A 23,218-nucleotide genomic window follows, 5' to 3' on the forward strand; every position below is an offset into this window, starting at 1 on the left:
ACTATCTCCTCCAATCATTTTGGAAAGGGGAGCAAGACAGGGATGCCCAATCTCACCGATACTTTTTAATCTGGCACTGGACCCACTATTAAGGTACTTGCAGAAGTGGCCAGGTCTTCAGGGATTACAATTTGGGAATACTGAAATTAAAACGATGGCTTTCGCAGATGACCTTTTAATCTTTATGTCAAGACCTCGGGTCAATTTGGGCCCTTTGCTTTCAATAGTAGAGCAAAAGGGAGCAATAATAGGTTTCTCAATAAATGTGACAAAATCTGAAGCTCTGATGCTTACGGGACCTGCAAAACCTACGTGGGCTCAAAGTTACCCTATCCAGTGGAAAACCCAATCTATTACATACTTGGGTGTTCAAATTACTAGATCTCCAACAGAACTGCAGCGGACTAACCTGCAGGCATTTATCAAATCATTACAGGACGACTTGAATGCGTGGAGCAAATTCACCCTCTCTTTTATAGGTCGGGCAAACCTAATAAAAATGATCTCCTTCCCGCGGCTGCTATACCTGTTTAATGTCTTACCGTTCTATCTAAGACCCGTAGATGAACGCAACATCAATCGACTATTCCGCAATTTCATATGGCAGGGAAGGAGACCTAGAATTGGACTGTACATCCTCCAACAGCCTAAGACTAATGGGGGAATCAATTTCCCAGATGTTAAATTATATAATCTGGCAGCCAATATGCGGATCCTTAAGGACTGGCTGAACGGTACATCCACGTATTCATCCAATAACGTAGAATCATCTCTGATAGATGATAGGTCCCTGGTAAGCTTATTACATTCCCCATATCCCTCATTAACATCAGACCATAAAAATAACCCCTTATTTATATCAATGTGGAGGACGTGGGTGGTGGTACGTAGGAGGCTACACTTGTCCAGTGGTGTTTCACTTGCACAGTCATTTTCCAATAATCCTAGTTTCCATGATGGAAAGGCACACCCCATCTTCTCTAGATGGCAGAGAGAGGGTTTACAATCCATTGGAGACATAGTTGACACACAGACAAGGACCGTCATTTCATTTGCTCAGGCATGCACTTTGTTTGACTATATACGCGCACACCCTTTCCACTACATGCAGCTGCAAAGCTACGCACATAGTGTCATACACGCTTTCAATGACAATGACTGGCAGGACGAATTACTGAGCAAGTTGAATACAGGCACTCAGAATAAGGGTCTGGTCTCGGAGTACTATACATTCCTCCGTCCTTTGATACAGTATGATACCGTAGGGGTGGGAATTACAAAATGGCAGGTGGATGATGTCTCCTTTACACCATCTCTTATCTTGCGGGCATTACAGAAAGCACTCAAATATATACCTTCTGTCTCTTATTGGGAAATGGCGTTACAGATCCTGCACAAGACCTATGTTTCACCAAAACGTAGTTATCTGATGGGGAATCTGGCGAGCCCGGCCTGTTCTAGATGTGGGGAACCTGAAGCGGACCATTATCACTGCTTTTGGGCTTGTCCACAAATTCAATTGTTCTGGCAACGTATATATACCTTCGTGTCGACGCACACCTCATATAACATCACACTTACTCCAGCCTGGGCTCTCTTTGGTCATATTACGGATAGTGATGTCCATATACCATACCATGGTAAAAAATTCCTTTTTATTATCTCAGCTGCAGCTCGTAAGACAGTTCTGCAAAACTGGTTAGCGCCTAAAGTGCCCACACTGCGACTTTTCCTAGAGAAACTTGCTTTTCTGTTTAGAATGGATTGGATAGACGCTTCCCTACAAAAGGAGAGGAGGACTCAGACATTCTTTGACACATGGGAACCATTTATAGCGATCCTTCCGACTCACACTAAGCAAGGAATTAGAGATTGTTTTAAGATGACTACTTGGTTCTTGGAACAAACAATAGCAGGTCGTCCGCCTCTGTGAGGATGACTCGCGGATTGGGTCATATAAACCCGAGGATGTAGGAGTGGAAGCCGGGTGCTCTCCCCCCCCCTCCCCCTTCCTTCATTTCCCCAGATGTTTCCCCCCCCCCCCTCCATTTTCCTAAGTATTTTCCTCATACTTCTCTGTCTTTCTGCCCATTCTGGCATAACGTCAAAATATGGCAACGATAGATAATAAAGACCAACAACAGACCTTTTAGATTAGCCATTCTACTTATTTGTTATGTCTATGTAAATTATTTTATTTACTTATTCCGTATTGCTCGAAATGTGACGTAACATTGTCTGATTGATACAAGAATGTGCAGATTCTATATTTGTATTGTCAAAAAAGTTTAATAAAAACATTATTGAAAAAAAAAAAAAAAAATTTTCGCCATATTTCCATTTTTTTCATAAATAATCGCAAGTAATATCGAAGAAATGTTACCACTAATATGAAGTACAATATGTCACGAAAAAACAAACTCAAAATCAGCAGGATCCGTTAAAGCGTTCCAGAGTTATAACCTCATAAAGTGACAGTGGTCAGTATTGTAAAAATTGGCCCGGTCATTAAGTACCAAATTGGCTCTTTCACTGAGGGGTTAATGAAAAAATAGAGAATTCAAACTATTTACATAGATATTTAGTCTAAGAATAACCATATATGAACATTAGTAATTATAACAAGCGTAATGTTACAAAATAAAATTTTATATGGTATTTATGGAGGAAATTGTTGCTCAAAGCGAACCTTTTTTCAATGGAGCTGTGGAGTTGAATTGTATTAATAATATCCAAAAATTTTGGTGTTTGGGATTTTTTCCACCACAATGCAATTGAATTTTTAATTACCAGGAAGATATGAATAATTATATATTTAATTGAAGGGTCAACACTCTCGAGTCCTATCGAGAAGAGCGCCATTTGTGGCTTAACTATGAGTTTGATATGTGTAAGATAATTAATATGTAGTATAGCGTCTTTCCAGAGTTTCTTTATTTTTAGGCATGTCCAGAAAATGTGATTTAAAGGGAACCTGTCACCATAAATTTGGCGGGTCCTTTTCTGGGTCATATGGGCGGTGTTTTCGGGTCTTTTATTAACCCCTTTCTTTCCCGCTGGCCGGACGCTGGTCGTGAAATTGACTTGACGTTGATTCGCTTTCCTCCCTAGTTAACGCGTGCGCAAAGCAATCTTGCCTTGCGCACGCGCAGTATGCTTTGCCCAACTGCGGGCAAAGCCGAAAACCATTAGTGCGCATGCGCCGGCGCACTATGTCCCGGAACACAGCGAAATACTTCCGGGCAAAAACAACACTTTATTATCATACCGCCGAACAAAAAGTGGAATAACACGCGATCAAAAAGATGGATATAGATATCCATGGTACCGCTGAAAACGACATCTTGTCCCGCAAAATACGAGCTGCCATACAGCATCATCAGCAAAAAAATAAAAAAGTTATAGTCCTCAGAATAAAGCGATACAAAAATAATTATTTTTTCTATAAAATAGTTATTGTATAAAAGCGCCAAAACATAAAAAAATTATGTAAATGAGGTATCGCTGTAATCATACTGACCCGAAAAATAAAACTGCTTTATCCATTTTACCAAACGTGGAACGGTATAAACGCCCCCCCTCCAAAAATAAATTAATGAATAGCTGGTTTTTGGTCATTCTGCCTCACAAAAATCGGAATAAAAAGCAATCAAAAAATGTCACATGCCCAAAAATGGTACCAATAAAAACGTCAACTCGGCCCGCAAAAAACAAGACCTCACATGACTCTGTGAACCAAAATATGGAAAAATTATAGGTCTCAAAATGTGGTAACGCAAAAAATATTTTTTGCAATAAAAAGCATCTTTTAGTGTGTGACAGCTGCCAATCATAAAAATCCGCTAAAAAACCCGCTATAAAAGTAAATCAAACCCCCTTCATCACCGTCTTAGTTAGGGAAACATAAAAAAATTTAAAAAATGTATTTATTTCCATTTTCCCATTAGGGCTAGGGTTAGGGCCAGGGTTAGGGCTAAAGTTAGGGTTAGGGTTGGGGCTAAAGTTAGGGTTTGGGCTAAAGTTAGGGTTAGGGTTTGGATTACATTTACGGTTGGGATTAGGGTTAGGGGTGTGTCAGTGTTAGGGGTGTGGTTAGGGTTATGGTTGCGATTAGGGTTAGGGGTGTGTTTGGGATAGGGTTTCAGTTAGAATTTTGGGTTTCCACTGTTTAGGCACATCAGGGCTCTCGAAATGCGACATGGCGTCCGATCTCAATTCCAGCCAATTCTGCGTTGAAAAAGTAAAACAGTGCTCCTTCCCTTCCGAGCTCTCCCATGCGCCAAAACAGGGGTTTACCCCAACATATGGGGTATCAGCATACTCAGGACAAATTGGACAACAACAATTGGGGTCCAATTTCTCTTGTTACCCTTGGGAAAATAAAAATTTGGGGGGCTAAAAAAACATTTTTGTGGGAATTTGTTTTTTATTTTCACGACTCTGCGTTATAAACTGTAGTGAAACACTTGGGGGTTCAAAGTTCTCACAACACATCTAGATAAGTTCCTTGGGGGGGGTCTAGTTTCCAATATGGGCTCTGCAAATGCAACATGATGCCTGCAGACCAATCCATCTAAGTCTGCATTCCAAATGGCGCTCCTTCCCTTCCGAGCTCTGCCATGCACCCAAACGGTGGTTCCCCCCACATATGGGGTATCAGCGTACTCAGGACAAATTGGATAACAACTTTTGGGGTCAAATTTCTCCTTTTACCCTTGGAAAAATACAAAACAGGGGGCTAAAAAATAATTTTTGTGGAAAAAAAATGATTTTTTTATTTTCACGGCTCTGCGTTATAAACTGTAGTGAAACACTTGGGGGTACAAAGTTCTCACAACACATCTAGATAAGTTCCTTGGGGGGTCTAGTTTCCAAAATGGTGTCACTTGGGGGTTTCTACTGTTTCGGTGCATCAGGGGCTCTGCAAATGCAACGTGACGCCTGCAGACCAATCCATCTAAGTGCATTCTAAATGGCGCTCCTTCCCTTCCGAGCTCTGCCATGTGCCCAAACGGGGGTTCCCCCCACATATGGGGTATCAGCATACTCAGGAGGAAATGTACCCCAAAAGCTGTTGTACAATTTCTTCTGTTACCCTTGGTAAAATAAAACAAATTGGAGCTGAAATAAATTTTGTGTGAAAAAGTTTTTAGATTGGTGTCACACTTGGGTATTTTCTATCATATAGACCCCTCAAAATCACTTCAAATGTGATGCGGTCCTTAAAAAATATTGGTGTTGTAAAAATGAGAAATTGCTGGTCAACTTTTAACCCTTATAACTCCCTAACAAAAAAAAATTTTGGTTCCAAAATTGTGCTGATGTAAACTAGACATGTGGGAAATGTTACTTATTAAGTATTGTGTGTGACATATCTCTGTGATTTAATTGCATAAAAATTCAAAGTTGGAAAATTGCGAAATTTTCAACATTTTCGCCAAATTTCCGTTTTTTTCACAAATAAACGCAGGTAATAAAGAAATTTTACCACTATCATGAAGTACAATATGTCACGAGAAACCAATGTCAGAATCACTGGGATCCGTTGAAGCGTTCCAGAGTTATAACCTCATAAAGGGACAGTGGTCAGAATTGTAAAAATTGGCCCGGTCCATAACGTGCAAACCACCCTTGGGGGTAAAGGGGTTAAGGGCATAAAAATTCAAAGTTGGATAATTGCTATATTTTCTAAATTTTCGCCAAATTTCCGTTTTTTCACAAATAAACGCAAGTTATATCGAAATGTTACCACTATCGTGAAGTACAATATGTTACGAGAAAACAGTGTCAGAATCACTGGGATCCGTTGAAGCGTTCCAGAGTTATAACCTCATAAAGGGACAGTGGTCAGAATTGTAAAAATTGGCCCGGTCATTAACATGCAAACCACCCTTGGGGCTTAAGGGGTTAAAGTATGAAATTTTCGAAAAGGAGTCCAAATCTGATTTAAGGGCAGTAATTGATTTTAAAGGATCCTTAATTGTTAAAAAGATATCATCAGTGAATAAGGTAATTTTATGCTGGCGGTGTGGAGTATTAAATCCCGTAATTGAATTATTTAATCGAACCTTTTCAGCCAATGGCTCCATTGCCAGGGCAAAGAGCAAAGGTGATAAGGGGCACACCCGTCTTGTGCCATTTGTTATGGGGAACAATTTAGAGAGATGGTTATTGGTATAAACTTTGGCATTTGGGTCTGAGTATAGTGCAAAAATGGAAGATATAAACTTATCATTGAATCTGAATTTAAATAAAGTTGCTTTGAGGTAATCCCAATTAATTCTATCAAAGGCCTTTTCTGCGTCTAGTGAGGGGGTATTCAGGGATTTAACTATGTTTAATATATTTAATATCCTTCTTGTGCCATCTGAAGCCTGCCTTCCTGAGATAAACCCGATTTGGTCATCTTTAATGAGTGAGGGAAGAAAATTTTTCATTCGATCGGCTAAAATTTTGGAATAGATTTTGATATCCCCATTGATTAAGGATATAGGCCTGTAGTTTTGGACCCTGTCTGAATCCTCCTTATCTTTGGGAATCATAATTATGTTGGCTTGTAGCATTTCTCTGGGGAAGGTTCCAGTTGTGGAAGCGTGATCAAATAAGAGTTTTAATTGAGGGGTGATTATGTGAGAGAAAGTCTTGAAATAGTCGTTTGTGAACCCATCCGGCCAAGGTGATTTTTGGGATTTGAGTTTATTGATGACATTTGTAATTTCTTCTATTTTGAAAGGCCGATTCAAGGATACCAAATCAGAGGGCTCTAACTGGGAGATTAAGGTCAGATAGGAAGGAGTTTATTGATTCCATATCTGGGGTAGGAGTTAAAGGGTCCTGATTTAGATTAAAGTTTGTAGAAAATGTCTGCAAAGACGTTTGCTATTTCTGAGGGGTGGGTTTTAATGACCCCTGAGGGTGTTTTAATTTTAGGTATCCTTTTCCTTATGCGGTCTTGTTTCAATCTATCCATCATGTGTTTAGTTGGTTTGTTAGTTGCTGAATAATTGAATTTTGAGGCTCTTATTACGGCGTCGTACTCGGCAAGAATGGCTTCCTTGAGTTTTTGCCTTAAGTCTAGAAACTCCCGGTGAATTTCTGAGGAGGGGGTTGTTAAGTTTTTCTGTAAATTCTCTTTTTTTATTTGAGACTGCAAATAACTTCCCTGTTTTTCTTTTTAAGCCTGGATGAAAGTTGGATCAGGAAACGCCTCAATACTGCCTTATGTGCACACCATAGGACAAACGGGTCTATGTCCTCTGATGAGTTTTCTTTGAAATAATTGGCTATTGTCTTATCTATGATTTCCTTGTATTCAGGAATTTTAAAAAGGGTTGGATTCGATTTCCATAGAAAGGTATTATTGAGGGAGGGTCCGAGAATAAATTCACCCATAATTGGGGAGTGGTCTGAAAAGGATTGATCTAATGTGTCAATTTTTGTAAATTTGGATAGGGAAAATATATTGGTCAGAAACAAGTCAATTCTCGAAAATGATTTATGGACTGTAGAGTAAAATGTAAATTCCCTGGAAGACGCGTTGAGACAGCTAAATACGTCAAACAGTTAATTTTTATTGATCCAATTATTAAGGGACTGCGATTGTTGGCGTCCGAAGAGGAGTCCAAGAGAGCATCTGGCAGCACATTAAAGTCCCCTGCTATTATCAAATCTCCTCTCCTGACCTCATTGACCTTTTTTATTAGCTTATTAAAAAAATGGATGTGTCGTCTATTTGGTGCGTAGACATTTACGATTGTGCAGACCTTAGAATTTAAGTTGGCTATGAGGATGTGGAACCTTCCCAGCGGGTCAATCACTTCGTTTATCAATTGGAATGGGACATTATTATTAACTAGAGTGATAACGCCCGCCCTCTTGTTTTCTCATAATGATTTGAAAATGTGGGGATAGTTCTTATGTTGAAATAGTGGATGATTATCTCTTGCAAATCTTACTTCTTGCAAGCAAGTGATATCAGCCTGGTAATTTTTTAATTTCCTTCCAGGTGATAAATCGTTTGTATGGGCTATTTAGACCTTTAACATTATATGAGAGAACTTTTAATTTCATGTGGACTACTCTACGCTCTTCTGATAACACAATAGTAGCTAAAAGTGAGAACAAAAAAAAGTAAACTTATCACTAAGAAAAAAAAAGAAAAAAATGAAAGAATCAGAACAAATACAAATTTGTGAATTCCCCTGGAGGATATCACCTAAAGTGATGTCTCTCCTACTTTGGGGGCAAAAGAAAATGGGCACGAACCCGTGACATACCCATCTATTAACCCCTTAATCCCATTTGACGTACTATCCCGTCAAGGTGACCTGGGACTTAATACCCAGTGACGGGATAGTAAGTCATATGCGATCGGCCGCGCTCACGGGGGGAGCGCGGCCGATTGCGGCCGGGTGTCAGCTATCGCAGCTGACATCCGGCACTATGTGCCAGGAGCGGTCACGGACCGCCCCTGGCATATTAACCCCCGGCACACCGCGATCAAACATGATCGCGGTGTGCCGGCGGTATAGGGAAGCATCGCGCAGGGAGGGGGCTCCCTGCGGGCTTCCCTGAGACCCCCGGAGCAACGCGATGTGATCGCGTTGCTGCGAGGGTCTCTTACCTCTCCTCCCTGCAGCAGGCCCGGATCCAAAATGGCCGCGGCATCCGGGTCCTGCAGGGAGGGAGGTGGCTTACTGAGTGCCTGCTCAGAGCAGGCGCTTGGTAAGCCTGCAGCACTGTAAGTCAGATCGCCGATCTGACAGAGTGCTGTGCAAACTGTCAGATCAGCGATCTGTGATGTCCCCCTTGGGACAAAGTAGAAATGTAAAAAAAAAAAATTTCCACATGTGTAAAAAAAACAAATATATATTATTCCCATAAATACATTTATCTAAATAAAAAAACAACAATAAAAGTACACATATTTAGTATCGCCGCGTCCATAACGACCCAACCTATAAAACTGTCCCACTAGTTAACCCCTTCAGTGAACACCGTAGGAAAAAAAAAAAAGAGGCAAAAAACAGCGCTTATATCATATCAGCCCTGCCCTGCGCTTAGTAACCCGATATTTACCCTGGTTACCATTGTAAAACATTGCTGGCATCGTTGCTTTTGCTGTCAAACACAACGATACACGCCGATCTGACGACCAAATAAAGTTCTGGACTTTAAGCTCCGACCAACGCTATCACAGCAGGATTCAGATCGCTGCTGCGTGTCAAACACAATGATATCGCTATCCAGGACGCTGCAACGTCACGGATCGCTATCGTTGGAAAGTTGGTCAGTGTGAAGGTACCTTAAGAGGTAATTAGTTTTTGTCTCGACCTCTGAGATTTTTTTTCATTGTCTTCTAATCTTTGAAAGAACTCTGCATTTCCTAGAGTGTTTTGTTTTGAGCTTCGAAACCCAACTTAATGGAGTGATTGAAAAATTTGCATAGTCTGGCCATAAAGCCTTCTGTTACTTGTCTATCTGAGGAGAGAAAATCCTCATAACTTATAACAGGGAATGGAGTGTCTGGTGGACTAGTAAGCTCTGAGCGTAGTTTTTTGGGACACTATTTGGACTTCTGTTGGGGGAGAACTTGTCCGATAAGCTATCTGAATCAGCATTTAAGAAGTTCTTATCTGGGGCTCTGGAGTCTGAACCTTTCCTTTTAGAAGTGTTTGAAAGATCTATACTTTCAGATGTGTTGCTCTCCAAAGTAGCATCATTTTGTCCATTAGTAGTACTTTGAGAACAGGATTTTGACACTGTGATTCATATCATTTCCATTTTTTGAGGTTTTATTAAAAATGGGTATTGAGGAAAATTTGGCTGGCTTAATAAACGATTCCTCTTCAGACCTTGGAGAGCTTAGCAGATTTTGTGCATCTTCAGTAGTGTTCAATGTTAGTTGTCGTGGGGTTTCTTTCCCTTTTGAGTTTTTTGCTCTATTAGTAGAGTGTTCTCCTGTTTTATTAGAAGATTTAGGTCTAGCTCCACCTGATTCCATAATGAAGCTTAGTATTTTGTTTATATAACCACTCAAAAATGATAGATCTTAACCCCTTAAGCCCCGAGGGTGGTTTGCACGTTAATGACCAGGCCAATTTTTACAATTCTGACCACTGTCCCTTTATGAGGTTATAACTCTGGAACGCTTCAACGGATCTTGGCGATTCTGACATTGTCTTCTCGTGACATATTGTACTTCATGTTAGTGGTAAAATTTCTTCGATATAACTTGCGTTTATTTGTGAAAAAAACGAATATTTGGCGAAAATTTTGAAAATTTCGCAATTTTCCAAATTGAATTTTTATGCCCTTAAATCACAGACATATGTCACACAAAATACTTAATAAATAACATTTCCCACATGTCTACTTTACATCAGCACAATTTTGGAACCAAAATTTTTTTTTGTGACGGAGTTATAAGGGTTAAAAGTTGACCAGCAATTTCTCATTTTTACAACACCATTTTTTTTTAGGGACCACATCTCATTTGAAGTCATTTTGACGGGTCTATATGATAGAAAATACCCAAGTGTGACACCATTCTAAAAACTGCACCCCTCAAGGTACTCAAAACCACTTTCAAGAAGTTTATTAACCCTTCAGGTGTTTCACAGGAATTTTTGGAATGTTTAAATAAAAATGAACATTTAACTTTTTTTCACACAAAATTTATTTCAGCTCCAATTTGTTTTATTTTACCAAGGGTAACAGGAGAAAATAGACCCCAAAAGTTGTTGTACAATTTGTCCTGAGTACGCTGATACCCCATATGTGGGGGTAAACCATTGTTTGGGCGCAGGGCAGAGCTCGGAAGGGAAGGAGCGACATTTGACTTTTCAATGCAAAATTGACTGGAATTGAGATGGGACGCCATGTTGCATTTAGAGAGCCCTTGATGTGCCTAAACATTGAAACCCTTAACAAGTGACACCATTTTGGAAAGTAGACCCCCTAAGGAACTTATCTAGATGTGTGGTGAGCACTTTGACCCAACAAGTGCTTTACAGAAGTTTATAATGCAGAGCCGTAAAAATAAAAAAATCATATTTTTTCACAAAAATGATCTTTTCACCCCCAATTTTTTATTTTCCCAAGGGTAAGAGAAGAAATTGGACCCCAAAAATTGTTGTGCAATTTGTCCTGAGTACACTGATACCCCATATGTGGGTGTAAACCATTGTTTGGGCGCAGGGCAGAGCTCAGAAGGGAAGGAGCGCCATTTGACTTTTCAATGCAAAATTGACTGGAATTAAGATGGGATGCCATGTTGCGTTTGGAGAGCCCCTGATGTGCCTAAACATTAAACCCCCCCACAAGTGACACCATTTTGGAAAGTAGACCCCCTAAGGAACTTATCTAGATGTGTTTTGAGAGCTTTGAACCCCCAAGTGTTTCACTACAGTTTATAACGCAGAGCCGTGAAAATAAAAATTATTATTTTTTTTTCACAAAAATGATTTTTTAGCCCCCAGTTTTGTATTTTCACAAGGGTATCAGGATAAATTGGACCCCAAACGTTGTTGTCCAATTTGTCTGGAGTACGCTGATACCCCATTTGTGGGGGGGGACCACTGTTTGGGCGCATGACAGAGCTCGGAAGGGAAGGAGCGCCATTTGGAATGCAGACTTAAATGGATTGGTCTGCAGGCGTCACGTTGCATTTGCAGAGCCCCTGATGTACCCAAACAGTACAAACCCCCCACAAGTGACCCCATATTGGAAACTAGACCCCCCAAGGAACTTATCTAGATGTGTTGTGAGAACTTTGAACCCCCAAGTGTTTCACTACAGTTTATAACGCAGAGCCGTGAAAATAAAAATTATTTTTTTTTTCACAAAAATGATTTTTTAGCCCCCAGTTTTGTATTTTCACAAGGGTATCAGGATAAATTGGACCCTAAAAGTTGTTGTCCAATTTGTCCTGAGTACGCTGATACCCCCTATGTGGGGGGGAACCACTGTTTGGGCGCATGACAGAGCTCGGAAGGGAAGAAGCGCCATTTGGAATGCAGACTTAAATGGATTGGTCTGCAGGCGTCACGTTGCATTTGCAGAGCCCCTGATGTACCCAAATAGTACAAACCCCCCACAAGTGACCCCATATTGGAAACTAGACCTCCCAAGGAACTTATCTAGATGTGTTGTGAGAACTTTGAACCCCCAAGTGTTTCACTACAGTTTACAACGCAGAGCCGTGAAAATAAAACATATTTTTTTTACCACAAAAATGATTTTTAGCCCCCCAAATTTTTATTTTCCCAAGGATAACAAGAGAACTTGGACCCCAGAAGTTGTTGTTCAATTTGTCCCGAGTACGCTGATACCCCATATGTTGGGGTAAACCCCTTTTTGGACGCACGGGAGAGCTCGGAAGGGAAGGAGCACTGTTTTACTTTTTCAACGCAGAATTGGCTGGAATTGAGATTGGACGCCATGTCGCGTTTGGAGAGCCCCTGATGTGCCTGAACAGTGGAAACTCCCCAATTCTACCTGAAACCCTACCCCTAACCTCACCCCTAACCGTTTACTGAACATTTTCTGACAGTCATAAGTGCCACGTATATAAGTGCCACGTATATAAGTGCCACGTATTTAAGAGCCACGTATTTAAGAGCCACGTATTTAAGAGCCACGTATTTAAGAGCCACGTATTTCAGTGCCACGATATTTCAGTGCCACGTATTTCAGTGCCACGTATTTCAGTGCCACGTATTTCAGTGCCACGTATTTCAGGCACTGAAAAATACGTGGCACGTAAATACTTCAGTGCCACGATATTTCAGTGCCACGATATTTCAGTGCCACGATATTTCAGTGCCACGTATTTCAGGCACTGAAAAATACGTGGCACGTAAATACGTGGCACGTAAATACGTGGCACGTAAATACGTGGCACTTAAATACGTGGCCACTGAAATATCGTGGCACTTATATACGTATATACGTATATAAACGTATATTTCAGTGCCATGTATTTCAGTGCCACATATTTCAGGTTAGGGGTAGGGTTAGAGGTAGGGTTAGGGTTTTTTGTTTTTTTCTTGTTTTCTTGTGTTTTTCTATAAAAACGCATGCGTTTTACCGCGTTTACATGCATTTTTTCACACATGCGGTTTTTAAAAACGCATGCAGATAAAAACGCAAGTGTGAAACCAGACTAAAAGACGCTTTTTATAGCAAAAAAGTTTTTGCGTCTCCACATTTTGAGACCTATAATTTTTCCACATTTTGGTCCACAGAGTCATGTGAGGTCTTGTTTTTTGCGGGACGAGTTGACGTTTTTATTGGTAACATTTTCGGACACGTGACCATTTTTTATCACTTTTTATTCCGATTTTTGTGAGGCAGAATAACCAAAAACCAGCTATTCATGAATTTCTTTTGGGAGAGGCGTTTATACCGTTCTGCGCTTGGTAAAATTGATAAAGCAGTTTTATTCGTCGGGTCAGTACGATTACAGCGATACCTCATTTATATCATTTTTTTATGTTTTGACGCTTTTATACGATAAAAACTATTTTATAGAAAAAATAATTATTTTGGCATCGCTTTATTCTGAGGACTATAACTTTTTTATTTTTTTGCTGATGATGCTGTATGGCGGCTCGTTTTTTGCGGGACAAGATGACGTTTTCAGCGGTAACATATTATACTTATATCCGTCTTTTTGATCGCGTGTTATTCCACTTTTTGTTCGGCGGTATGGTAATAAAGCGTTGTTTTTTGCCTCTTTTTTTTTTTTTTTTCTTACGGTGTTTACTGAAGGGGTTAACTAGTGGGCCAGTTTTATAGGTTGGGTCGTTACGGACGCGGCGATACTAAATATGTGTACTTTTATTGTTTTTGTTTGTTTTTTTTTAGATAAAGAAATGTATTTATGGGAATAATATTTTTTTTTTATTATTATTTATTTAGGAATTTTTTTTATTTTTTTTTTACACATGTGGAAATTTTTTTTTTTACTTTTTTACTTTGTCCCAGGGGGGGACATCACAGATCGCAGATCTGATAGTGTGCACAGCACTCTATCAGATCGGCGATCATACTTTCATCGGAGCAGGCTGCAGCTTTCATCTGCAGCCTGCTCCGACCCGGAAGTGCTCCCTGCAGGACCCGGATACAGCCCCTCGGCCATTTTGGATCCGGGGCCTGCAGGGAGAAGACGTTCGGTACGAGGTGAGTACATCACCTTGTACCGATCGTCTCAGGGAAGCACGCAGGGAGCCCCCTCCCTGCGCGATGCTTCCCTGTACCGCCGGTACACCGCGATCATGTTTGATCGCGGTGTGTCGGGGGTTAATGTGCCGGGGGCGGTCCGTGACCGCTCCTGGCACATAGTGTCGGATGTCAGCTGCGATATGCAGCCGACACCCGGCCGCGATCGGCCGCGCTCCCCCCGTGAGCGCGGCCGATCGCGTATGACGTACTATCCCGTCACCGGGAATTAAGGCCCACCCCACCTCGACGGTATAGTACGTCATACGGGCTTAAGGGGTTAAGGGCAGGTCTATGAGCTGTTAAACTATATAGTAGGTTAAATCTCCTGTCTATTTTAAGACCACTTATTGTTAGCAAACTCACACAATCTTATACACTTTTCCGTCGGTGTGCATATAAATACCAAATGATCTGCAATATTCTTGTCCACCTAGGTATTACCTCCTTCGGCAAAAGGAACTAGAAATTATTCACCAGAATAACAATAGAATGAACTCAATGTCTTCTACCAGCACTTAGTAAGAGAGCACCTTATATTACCTTACCCACTCTATGTCAATATAAGAGTAGCTTATTCTGGTACCTTAATATTCTGTTATCAAGGAGCTCTATCTACAATCTTGATCTATATTTTAAATTGCAATATTGTCCTGTAATTCTTCTAATATAACCAGGGACTTTAAATGTCTAGTGCTGAATTATCCGAGTTCCACAAGTTGGTGAGTCTCTGTAGCTTCCCCGCTGTGAAAACACCAGTTCCTTTCTAGGTACAACGGGTAAACACAATCCCAGTAGCTTCAATTAAGAATAGGAAGAGAAAGTCAATGATAGAGCCAGGAGTCATTTATTCCTCTGGGGTCCTGCTCTTATACTGCAGAGATCCAGCATTCACTTTTAGTGTTACTGAATAGTCGCTTTGTAAATTAAATTTACTGTTACCAATCTGTAGTCTCTCAGGAGCTGTCTGTATTCTCTGTTGCTGAGGCTTTGAATGGAAGGCTGGGAAAGATGGCATGAGCCCCGAGGCAGGGCGCGTCTAATGCCGCACTATGGCGCCTCCCACTTCAGCGCCTCACCATTCTCTCCACAGCAGCGTCTTTCCTCACAACAACAGAAAAGCCCAGATTCACAGGCACAACAGTACTGACAATGACAGAATACCGGGTGTATTCTTAGTCTTCTGTGAAGTCTACCATCACTCTAGTTTTCATGCTTCAGCAGCATACATTTTGGACACAGGCTGTAAATCACCTCAGGCTCCGCTCCCTTCAGAGGGACACAGTTCAAATATTACTGAACTAAAATTCAGGTTCTTGGTGTCAAAATGATCCCATTTAAAAAGGGAAATTTTTTATTAAAAAAATGTGAGGAAAAAAACCCTCTGTGTCGAGTTGTAAGTCGCTTCAATGGGTAGTGTCACAGGAGCTGAGCACTCACACGACTGCCATCTGCAGCGCCCTAAGCCACGCCCCCGAGCACCTTGATTTCTCAAGTTTATAGCACAGCACTTCACCTTGAATAAAGATCTCCTTTTCACAGACACTAAATAGTAGTTTACATAAGACACCATTGGTCTTCGATTTGAGACGTAAGTGATAATCTATTCAAAAAGGTTTCTATCTGCTTCATTCTTTCCCAGATACATTTTCTTAAAGACATTGAGTATTTGAAAGTCTGGTATGCTCTTTATACTGGAAGGAACAAGTACTCAGGTTTGGGTTAGATTTCTACCTTGGAGTCAACAAAGCACATGCGAGGCTGCACAATTAGTATGTGTTAATGGGATCTTTAACAGCTTATCCATTTTTCTATAGAGATATGACCCACCCATCGAGTATTGCTACCAATGAAAACTTTGGCCAGGGTGAAGGGAATGGCTCAGATGTTAAGTAAAACGGATGATGCTATGATCTTCACTGTCCACATCTGCTTTCTTTACCTAGAGTAATTTTCTGAGCAAAACTAGATATTACATTTATATTCAGCTTTGTTTTGCTTTGAGAAATTTGTCATGGGGTACCTAAAAATGCTTTGGCGTGCAGTTTGTGTTCAATTTTGCACCTTGACCCTGTCAACTTCTCTAGAGGAGGAAGTTTTAGGGACCACAAATGTATTTAGGCCACTTATGCACCATAAAAACCGTGAACCATTTGGACAGCTGATATACGTGACCTATAAGACAAGGATTTGAAGGTGGTGGGTTGACATTGTTACTCAGTTTTTAAGTGCTATAGCCTTTCCAGTTCAAAGATCCTGAATTATTATACGCCTGCCCACTCGCACAAATGATGACCTTTGCAAATGATTTGTCTCTGGTACCAAGCAGTTTTTTGCATTTTTCTACAAATTGTGATCCTGCGCTATGGTATAACTTTTTTGGCCAGATTCAATTGTTCCTTCATGAGTAATTTCACTTTCCTTATTACCCCCAATTGTGTCTTTTAGGGATTATGAACAGAGTAGTAATAGGTTCTTATGATGTTTTCTTTAGGCTTCCGCTTTTCCAACAAGGAAAGTTGTCAGGGAAATTCTCTCTCGCTCTCTCTTTTTACTATTGATGCTGCATAAATAGTAAAAAGATATGTTAAAATAATAAGAAATAAAAAAAATCATGATCCTTACCTTCCGGCGTCCTCCGCAGCCTTCCCGATGCTGCTGGCAGCTCCCATTCCCAGTAATGACCCGATGACGTCGTGGTCTCGCGAGATCGCTACGTCATCAAAGGTCATTGTCTTGCAAGGCATTACTGGGAACGGGAGCTGCCGGCAGCATCGCGAGCATCGGGAAGGCCGCGGGAGACGCCGGAAGGCAAGAATATCACTATCTTTTTTTTTTATTATTATTATTTTTAATCTGGGTTGTGTTGTGTATGCGTTTTCGCAGCGGAAAAACGCGGAGAAGACGCATACACAACGTGTGCACATAGCCTCGATGGATCCGTAAAAAAACACGGACCCAGTGCATCCGTTTGTTTTTTTTTGTTTTTTTACAATCTGCACAGGATCCGTCTTTTCAACATTTTGACGAATTGTGACTGATTGTAAAAAAACGGAAGTGTGAAAGAGGCCTAGGGCATATGCACGTGTATACTGCACAGTACAGACTATCTCCACAACACAGAGGTCTTTTTTGTTAATTTTCTTTGCCAATAAATGTGACTAATAAACAAAGCAAACCATTTAAGGTGTTGATCAATCAGTAAGATGTCTGAGCAATTTAAAGGTCAAATCATTTGTGGGATGTGCAGGAAATAAAATCTAAACCATGGAAGCACGTCCTGTCAAATTACAGGAACTTCTGTGGCTTCCATTTTGGCACCAGATAATAAAAGCAGGCTGTGCTCAGTTTTTTGCCCCAAAATAAATTTCTATTCTGCAGATACATTTAAAGAAGTTGTCCACTACTATAACCTTTTTTTTTTTTTTTTCATAAATCTTGCTATTATGGGCCACTGAAAACATCTACTGTGTTTATTTTAGCAATATTACCTTTTATCATGCTATAGCAGCACATTTTAGTGCTGGATTCAGCTCTCATGGGGTTAATCGACAACTTCCTTTCTCCTGAGTCATTGTGCTCTAATACTACAAGTTCCATGATGCATTGCACTGCTACTAAGCCTGAACCTAGCACACCCTCTCCAAAACACACCCAAACCCCTCCCTCCTCTAGCTTCAAAAAGATTTGTGATGTCATTTCTGTCCAACCTCCTCTTTTACATTTGTCCAACCCACACTCCATTACAGATAGATAGAGGGAAAGATAGATAGATAGATAGATAGATAGAGGGAAAGATAGATAGATAGATAGATAGATAGATAGATAGATAGATAGATAGATAGATAGATAGATAGATAGATGTCTATTTCCATAGATATGTCCATATCCATGTTTCTAAACCCCTTCACCCCCTGGAGCTTTTTGGTTTTCGTTTATCGCTCCCCTTCTTTCCAGAGCCATAATTTTTCCGTCAGTATGGCCATGTGAGGGCTTATCTTTTACAGAACAAGTTCTACTTTTGAACGACACCATTGGTTTTACCATGTCGTGTAGCAGGAAATGTGAAAAAAATTCAAAGTGCAATGAAATGGCAAAAAAAGTGCAATCCCACGCTTGTTTTTTGCTTGGCTTTTTGGCTAGGTTCACTAAATGCTAAGGCTGTGTGCACACGTTGTGGATCTGATTGCAGATCCGCAGCGTTTTTTGCTGCACTGAATTGCATCAAATCCACAGTGTAGTGTACAACCAATGTAAGTCTATGGGAGCCGCAGACTTGTGCACATGCTGCGGAAAAAGCCGCACCGAAACCGCACCAAGAACTGCATCAAAACTGCACCAAAAACTGTATCAAAACCGCACCAAAACTGCGAAACTGCACCAGGTTTTGATGCAGTTTTTGGTGCAGTTTTGATGCTTTTTTTGGTGCGGTTTATGCGCGGTTTTAATGCCGTTTTTGGAAATAAGTAAATAAACGGAAAATGTGCATGATTTGAATGGAAACATGCATGAAAAAACGGATTCCAAGGCCGGATTCATCATTTCACAGCTCAGTTTCATACTTTTTTTGCCGGATCCGTCGCTGTGCGTTTTTTCGCCGGACAGAAAAAACGTTCCTCTGTATGTGTTTTCCATCCGGCGGAAACAGCTTTTTTGACGGATCCGGCAAAAAACGGATGAAACTCTGAGAAAAAGACGGATCCGTCGGAAAAAAAATGGATCCGTTTTTTTCAAAACTCGCCGGATTGTGCCTCACGGCAAAAACCTGATGTGTGAAAGCAGCCAAATATATGGATAGATACATCTATGTATCTATAGATATATCTATAGATAAATATATCTATAGATAGATATATCCATAGATATATAATAGAAAGGCCGATGTTTCTATAAGGCTACTTTCACACTTGCGTTTTTCGCAATCCGTCTTTTTGGGAAAAAAACGGATCCTGCAAATGTGCTCGCAGGATGCGTTTTTTACCCATAGACGTGTATTAGTGAAGGATCGCGACGGATGGCCACACGTTGCGTCCATCGTGCAACGGATGCGTCGTGTTTTGGCGGACCGTTGGCACATCCGTCACGTCTGCCATTTTCTACCGCGCATGCGCGGCCAAAACTCCGCCCCCTCCTCCCCGGACTTCAGAATGGGCAGCGGATGCGTTGAAAAACTGCATCCGCTGCCCACGACGTGCACAAATTTCACAACGTGCGTCGGTACGTCGGCCCAACGCATAGCGATGGACCCGTGCCGACGCAAGTGTGAAACAGGGCTTAATGAGCGTTTAATTTAATAAAAAACTGAAAAAAATGGCGTGGGCTCCCGCGCAATTTTCTGTGCCAGAGGGGGAAAGCCGACGGCCGAGGCCAATATTTGTAGCCTGCTATGAATATCAGCCCGCAGCTGTCTGCGTAGCCTTTACTGGCTATTAAAATAGAGGGACCCCCCCAAAAAAAATGACGTGGGGTCCCCCTATATTTTATAGCCAGAAAGGCTACGCAGACAGCTGCGGGCTGATTTTAATAGCCTAGAGAGGGGCCATGGATATTGGTCCCCCCCCCCCCGGCTACAAATACCAGTCCGCAGCCACCCCAGAAATGGCACATCTGTAAGTCTACGTTCACATTAGCGTTCGTCGCCGCATGCGTCATGCGCCCCTATATTTAACATGGGGGCGCATGGACATGCATTGTGCTGCGTTTTGCGACGCATGGGTTTTTTTGGCCGCAAGCGTTGGGCGCAGAGGACGCAGCAAGTTGCATTTTTTTTGCGTCCAACTTTCGGCCAAAAAGGACGCATACGTCGTTTTAGCGTGCGTTTTGTTGCGTTTTTGTTTGCGTTGTGCGTTGCGTCTCCGACGCTGCGGCGCACAACGCAAATGTGAACGTAGCCTTAGATGCGCCAATTCCGGCACAGAGGCTGGTTTCACACTTGCGTTTTTGGACGCTGCGTTTTAGCGCTAAAAAACGCATGCGTTTTTTCCTATACTTAACATTAAAAACGCATGCGTTTTTTCACATACGTTTTGATGCGTTTTCGGCAACGCATGCGTTTTTGAACGCGCGCGTTTGCGTTAAAAACGCATGTGTTTTTATAGAAAAAAAACAGAAAAAACACTGAAAAACCACCCACCACCATCAGGGTGATAAAGGGATCCAAACCCTAACCCTACCCCTATAACCTCACCCCTAACCGTGTAATGAACATTTTATGACATAGTGCCACGATATTTAAGTGCCACGCATGTAAGTGCCACGCATGTAAGTGCCACGCATGTAAGTGCCACGCATGTAAGTGCCACGCATGTAAGTGCCACGCATGTAAGTGCCACGCATGTAAGTGCCACGCATGTAAGTGCCACGCATGTAAGTGCCACGCATGTAAGTGCCACGCATGTAAGTGCCACGCATGTAAGTGCCACGTATGTAAGTGCCACGTGCCACGTATGTAAGTGCCACGTATGTAAGTGCCACGTATGTAAGTGCCACGCATGTAAGTGCCACGCATGTAAGTGCCACGCATGTAAGTGCCACGCATGTAAGTGCCACGCATGTAAGTGCCACGTATGTAAGTGCCACGTGCCACGTATGTAAGTGCCACGTATGTAAGTGCCACGTATGTAAGTGCCACGTATGTAAGTGCCACGTATGTAAGTGCCACGTATGTAAGTGCCACGTGCCACGTATGTAAGTGCCACGTATGTAAGTGCCACGTATGTAAGTGCCACGTATGTAAGTGCCACGTATGTAAGTGCCACGTATGTAAGTGCCACGTATGTAAGTGCCACGTATGTAAGTGCCACGTATGTAAGTGCCACGTATGTAAGTGCCACGTATGTAAGTGCCACGTGCCACGTATGTAAGTGCCACGTATGTAAGTGCCACGTGCCACGTATGTAAGTGCCACGTGCCACATATGTAAGTGCCACGTATGTAAGTGCCACGTATGTAAGTGCCACGTATGTAAGTGCCACGTATGTAAGTGCCACGTATGTAAGTGCCACGTGCCACGTATGTAAGTGCCACGTATGTAAGTGCCACGTACCACGTATGTAAGTGCCACGTATGTAAGTGCCACGTGCCACGTATGTAAGTGCCACGTATGCAAGTGCCACGTATGCAAGTGCCACGTATGCAAGTGCCACGTATGCAAGTGCCACGTGCCACGTATATAAGTGCCACGTATGTAAGTGCCACGTGCCACGTATTTAAGGACAATGGCTCCTGCAGTGCATCACTGAGGTTACTATAGTTCACTGGTCTCACTTTATGGCAAAAAGCTGCGTGGGAACTTTCTCATACAGCATGCCATAAAGTGAGACTAGGGACTTTTCTCACAGGGGCGTAGGAATACATTGTGGGGAATACATTGTGGGGAATACATTGTGGAAGGATACCTTCCTCCCCTCATTGTCTTCCTGGAGCCCCTGGAGAGTGGTTGCATCAGCAGATGCTCCTGTTCTCCACGGGAGATCGTCGTGGGACACTCGTTTTAATTGGATTTCTGCGGATCAGGGAGTATATTGGTTGTTTATTATTTTAATATTTTTTATGACACTGGCTTCGGGGATCAAAGTGACAAGTGATGGTGAGTATGTAATCTATGTTATATGTACTGTATGTCTGTATGTATGTACTGTATGTATGTATGTGCATGTCGTCGCATGGCGCATGCCGTCGCGTGGCGCATGTCGTCACATGGCGCATGTCGTCGTATGCCGTCGCATGGCGCATGTCGGCGCATGTTCTGTATGTGTGTATGTACTGTATATGTGTGGGGTTTTTTTGTTTTGTTTTTTTTTACATTCAACACATTAGCCGGATGATGGGACTACTACTGTCCCATCATTGGCTAATGTGTCACTGACTGTCACTGTAGCAGGCAGAGCCCGATGGGACTTGTAGTCCCATCGGACAATGCCTGCACACAGAGACACACACACACACACACACACACACACACACCAAAGACCACCCCACCCCCCGCAGCAGACCCAGCACATACCGGCGCAGAGCCCCGGCGCTGTACCCACATACCGGCGCTGGCACGCAGGGCACCGGCACCCACCCCCACATGCCGGCGCAGAGCCCCGGCGCTGTACCCACATACCGGCGCTGGCACGCAGAGCACCGGCGCGAACATACAGACCCCAGCGCCCGCACCTTCATCATCACTGCCTAGCCCCGCCCGCCCCCAGCACAGCCCCGCAGGCAGCCACCAGCCCCGCCCACAGCCCAGTCACTCTTGATGAGTGACTGCTCTGACTGTGCGGCTGGGACACACCTGCTGCTGACGTCACGTCAATTTCCAGAGCCTGGAAATTGACGTGACGTCGGCGGAAATAAGCGGCGGCTGCAGCCTGGGGGTCACGTGACCCGGACTCAGCCGCCGCTACAGCGCCGCTCACAGGCAAAAACGGCAACAAAAGGTATTTGCACAATTCATCAGGGGCCCCGGGGGGATACATTGGGGGGTTAATTGAAAGTAGTGGACAACCCCTTTAAGAAAAAAAAAAAAAAAACTTCACATCCAGTGATGAGCGAACCTTCTGGGATAAGATGTTATCTGAGCATCCGTGGGTGACTTCAGCATGCTCGAATAACATGTTCCATTCCTCGAGCATACATGTCTCGTGGCTGTTCGACAGCTGAAACATGCCGGAATTGCCTATTTGTTAAGTAATCCCTGCATGTGTTGCGGCTGTGAGAGCACGCTAAAGTCACTTGATTAGCGCCTGGGCATGGTCTGATAACGCCTTATCCCAGCATGTTTGCTCATCACATCTAATAAATCCCATAGAGAAGTTTACTATAACTTGCAGTCGCCGCTTGCTATTGGGTCCAGTGAGCAGGCGCCGCTGTAAAAAAAAAAAAAAAAAAGGGCTGAGAACACATCCACGCTAACATTGTGTATTGCGCCTATTCAGCTCATGCAGTGTTGGTGCAGATATACAGGGCTTGGGATTCAATTCAGGCAGCGCTTACTCTGGGCAAG

At 42.4% G+C, this 23,218-nt stretch overlaps 1 protein-coding gene across 1 annotated transcript in view; it reads right to left on the minus strand.

Annotated features, from left to right (window-relative positions):
• The window catches only part of ESCO1 (establishment of sister chromatid cohesion N-acetyltransferase 1), a 112,892-nt gene that overhangs the window by 31,260 nt on the left and 58,414 nt on the right, over positions 1-23,218 (minus strand). The gene's annotated exons all lie outside the window — the stretch shown is intronic.

Source organism: Ranitomeya variabilis, chromosome 6 (assembly GCF_051348905.1).
Source record: "Ranitomeya variabilis isolate aRanVar5 chromosome 6, aRanVar5.hap1, whole genome shotgun sequence".
NCBI lineage: Eukaryota > Metazoa > Chordata > Amphibia > Anura > Dendrobatidae > Ranitomeya > Ranitomeya variabilis.